The sequence below is a fragment of the Palaemon carinicauda genome, chromosome 2 (genome assembly GCF_036898095.1).
Source record: "Palaemon carinicauda isolate YSFRI2023 chromosome 2, ASM3689809v2, whole genome shotgun sequence".
NCBI lineage: Eukaryota > Metazoa > Arthropoda > Malacostraca > Decapoda > Palaemonidae > Palaemon > Palaemon carinicauda.
This window is the reverse complement of record NC_090726.1, coordinates 40438341-40443340: the sequence shown is the minus strand read 5'-3', so window position 1 is coordinate 40443340 and position 5000 is coordinate 40438341. Positions and strand designations below refer to the sequence as shown.

The following is a 5000-nucleotide window of genomic DNA, read 5'->3' as shown; positions in this document are numbered from 1 at the left end:
TGGAATGCTTGGCATGTTCTACCTTGTAAATTTCATTACTAACTCTTAAATTTCATTACTAACTCGGAAACTTTAAACAGTCAATTAAGGTCTCCTTTTTATAGTATCCCTTGATTTAAGATAAAATGGTATTCTTGTAAAATCTCAAAACTTCACTACCAACTGACTGATGTGTATTAAGTATCACACCATTCTCCAGCATATGTACCATGGCAAAAATCTGATTACTATAATATTTATTCAATATAACTTGTTCCAGAAAAAAAAATCCTGATATGCTGTAAACTAGTTTTCAGATCCATCTATTGGGAAATTTAAGAAACCTCTATGCTCTTTCAACCGATATGGAGTGCCTTGCTCTCTCCCAGAAGATAGACACCACTTAACCCATCTTCGGCTTTTTTTCAGATTCTAGTAATTTTTTCAATGACTACACACATACCCAAGCCATATTTTACAACTGCCAAACTCTGCTCTCATTTCCAATCATAATTAAATTTAACCTAATTTCCATAAAGCTAAGCTTGCTGATTTTCTAACTTTAAAATAGTTTACTAAACCCGAGATACTTAGACCCTTCCCCAACTAAAGGTTTGCGCGGGATTAAGAGCCCTTTTTGCCATCGCTAGTCCACTGAAGACCACTGATACTCTCCCTCTAACTACAGTATATCGGGTTTGCTGAATACTTTTGAGATAAGTCCTCACGAGTATAGAATGAAGTGTATATAAATACACTTACGTACATATATGTATATATACATGTATATAATTTGTATTGTTACTCTAATGGTAACAATGAGCAGAGACTGTCCGCTAATAGGATGTAATACATAATAAAGCAGACAAGAACCTTGAGTTTAATTAGGTTTTTATTTACCAAACAGAATGAATACTAAAACGAAACAGCTTGACTAATAAACAAGTAACGTAAGTAAAGTCAAAACTACTATTGAAACATTACAACCTAAGGAGCTAACTGTACTCTAGAAGAAATGAGAAGCTAACAGTTCAAACATAGTAAATTTAACGAGAATACATAAGGGGGAACAATTAAGTAAAAAAATAATATTTCATAGCATCCCCCCCTTGATAGGGGACAGAGCATTATGGATTAAAGTAATGAACTGTGAAATACATGAATTTTTGCACAAGAAATACATACGGAAACAAAAGTCTGCATCTTTAATGCATGTCTGCAATAAGGTTATATTTTTTTATATGAAATATCCCAATGTTATACTGCTGTAGATCACAGAGTTGGCCTTTAATTTGTTTAAAATTTTATTGACAAAAGACAATGGATTAGTAAAGACAAACTTGCACACAATATTTATACATTAAATACATATTGAATTTTAATATGAAAAAACCCAAAACTTCTCCACTATACTCTAGGAACTGAGGAGGCTTCAGTTAATTTTAATTAGAAAATGGACGAATTAAATGAATGCTAGTCTAACAAAACTGTTCCTACACATTATTAAAATAAACAGCCCGTCTAATTCAGGCGCCTTCAACAGACTTCAAAAAAACCTAAGATAACTTCAAAGCCACGTTCATAATCCTCTGTATACTTCAGTCGATCTTAAGAGATTATAAAAATCTAGGGGCAGCAACTTCCTAGGTTCGGACAGTACCTCCGATTAATCCAGCCATACCAATAACACCATGCACTGCACTGTTTATAGGAGTAGGCAATTCTTCGTGGTATGTAACGTCAGCATCCTTTGGTGCAATCATTTCGCTCCCAACATAATGAGCAAAGTTAAAAGACATTTGGTAAAGTTTTAGGAAGGTTGACCTTCATTAAGGTGAAGAAACATCCATCGATATGCTTCATCCCGTACTTTGTGTGCAACAAAGGTCATCAATAACAAACTCATCTGAAAAAGAAGCAACGTTAAAAGGTTGCAACAGCATTTGTAATTTCAAAAGCAAGAACAGTATTGAAATGCCTACAGATTTCAGAATGGCAGAAACTTTTAGCAGTGTCATTAATGCTTAATATCCTCTTATCAAAAATTTGGCATTACCAACATCAATTGTGTAAAAAAAATTGACAAAGACACTTAACTTGTTTTGGGCGAGGATGCAGGGGGAGACCCAGGAGGTGTCAGTGTTCTGCCAACTCGTTCCTTATAAGAAAAGTTAAAAGATCCATTGCTTCAGTCTTGTAAGCATGGTGATTTTATAGTCTCCCTCCGACAGACTTGGATTACTCCCAGGCTTCAATACCATATGTGAAGCCACAGGTGAAGGTAAAGGTAAATCTGAAATAAAATTCATCTAACTCAATAACAGCACAACTACCACGCTGGGGGACCTGCAAGATTAGAAGGTCGGAATTACAGTCAATCTTCTATGGTAGTAAGAATTTAATTCCATCTTAAGCGGTAATGTTAAAACTAATTTCCACTACTTTCATATAATATCTTAATTCACAACTAGTTTAGGGTTAAAAATCTTCCAGGTATGTAGGGTTAAAAATCTTCCAGGTAAGTAATATTAATTAAAATTCCTTTTATGTATCATAAAATTTACAAAGTTTAATGGGATACCTCTGACAATTGCTAAAACACTTCTCTTATGTGACAGATTTAACCCAGTTGTCAAAACAATTAATCAAAGTAAGAGCATATTCGACACTTAGTTTTAAAAAGTTAATGTTACTTCGAAAATATTCAGTGAGAAGCTTTTACTACAAGCAGCCTCAAAAGGTTCTTAACCAGCATGGTTGAATTAAAATAGGTAATTCGACCTTACCCTTCAAGACACTGAACTATAGGGAGTTACTTCACTGGGATGGCACAAAATATATACAAATAAATAAGCCATGTACATGCAAATACCAAAACACCACCTATCACAAACACAAACGAAAAATGCTAATACGATACATTAAATCCATAAAATAAATTTTCTTGCTTAATTCGACTTTACCCTTCAAGACACTAAACTAAAGGGAGTTACTTCACTGGGATGGCACAAAATATATACAAATAAATAAGCCATGTACATACAAATACCAAAACACCACCTATCACAAACACAAAGGAAAAATGCTAATACGATACATTAAATCCATAAAATAAATTTTCTTGCTAGCACAACTTACGAAATGCTGCCAATCTTTAGAGAGTAATCCTTAACACTACCACAAAACCAGTGAATCTGAAGTTAAGACCAATTCTAACTTCCAAAGAAGACTAAACTTCACTCCAGCAAGGAGGGAAAAATACAAACAAAATCACACTTCAAACAAGGATTACAGAGTAAATGCCATGAAAGTACAATTAAGGGGGAACTACACAAAAAGACAAAATATATATTACGTGATATTATTGAGCTAGCATAACATTATGTATACAATATACGTATATATATGTGTATATATATATATATATATATATATATATATATATATATATATATATATATATATATATATATATATATATATACTGTATATATATAAAACCAAACAGCTTTATCCCTTATGTTTTTTTTTTTTTTTTTTTTTTGCTGATCACTTAAACGACCAACAGTAATATGATTTATGTCAAAACTTTATCAATATATTTCATAACTGAATTTTAAAGGTTTATGATTTTAGCTTACCAATTTGCATGTCAAAACTCTTCAAGATAAAAGAATGAAGTCTATCGTCAAAATGACAAACTCCATTTGTCTGAACATATTTTTCTATGACGTCATGGTTGTAAACAACATGGGAAATGGAAATTGCCACGAATTTTAAACTATTGCATTAATTAATCATTTGATGTTTATAAGACGACTTATAGCAACATTCAATAGGCGTAGATGAGCTAAACTTTATAAAGACAAAAGCCTTTGATCATATAATTGTATCAGAGGTTGTGACAACCATTTCCATTTTCAGTTAGATTTACTCTTTCATGTGATTACAAGGTGTACAGGATAACACGAAAAATAACGGAAAATATAGGTTAGCCCAATTGTGAGACCATATATAAATCATTATTTCTCATTTCATTTGATTTCTCAAATTTAATATCAATTTATGGTACATACGAAAGAGTAATGAACCCCAATACTGAATGTTCCTTTAAAGGAACATGATGGAGCAACATGCAGTAGACATTGCCTTCATTTTCATTTCTATTGCATTACCTTAGGACCATATAGCATACCTAATGTCGTTTTATATAATGCCCAACAAGAACTTGGTTATATGATAAATAACCTAACCTGATAGTTACCTAAAGACCTTAAAGAATACTAGATAGCCTTACCTAACCTAACCAAACCTAGGCTACCTTGAAATAGGATATTTGTACCCAGATATACTTACATAATTAAGCATACCTAACCTAACTAAACCTAGGCTACCTTAAAATAGGATATTTGTACCCAGATATACTTACATAATTAAGCATACCTAACCTAACTAAACCTAGGCTACCTTGAAATAGGATATTTGTACCCAGATATACTTACATAATTAAGCATACCTAACCTAACTAAACCTAGGCTACCTTGAAATAGGATATTTGTACCCAGATATACTTACATAATTAAGCATACCTAACCTAACTAAACCTAGGCTACCTTAAAATAGGATATTTGTACCCAGATATACTTACATAATTAAGCATACCTAACCTAACTAAACCTAGGCTACCTTAAAATAGGATATTTGTACCCAGATATACTTACATAATTAAGCATACCTAACCTAACTAAACCTAGGCTACCTTGAAATAGGATATTTGTACCCAGATATACTTACATAATTAAGCATACCTAACCTAACTAAACCTAGGCTACCTTGAAATAGGATATTTGTACCCAGATATACTTACATAATTAAGCATACCTAACCTAACTAAACCTAGGCTACCTTAAAATAGGATATTTGTACCCAGATAAACTTATATAACTAAGCATACCTAACCTAACCAGACCTAAGCTAACCTAAGTGAAATAGGATATTATTATCTAATTAAGCATAGCCTT

General features: G+C 32.4%; 1 long non-coding RNA gene across 1 annotated transcript; it reads right to left on the bottom strand.

The window, feature by feature from the left end:
- Positions 1-853: 853 nt before the first annotated feature.
- Positions 854-3175, bottom strand: LOC137616690 (uncharacterized). Its single transcript, XR_011039486.1, has 3 exons — positions 3118-3175; positions 2077-2272; positions 854-1885 (listed from the first exon to the last, which is right to left on the bottom strand). It is a non-coding gene; the product is annotated as an uncharacterized lncRNA (long non-coding RNA).
- Positions 3176-5000: the final 1825 nt, after the last annotated feature.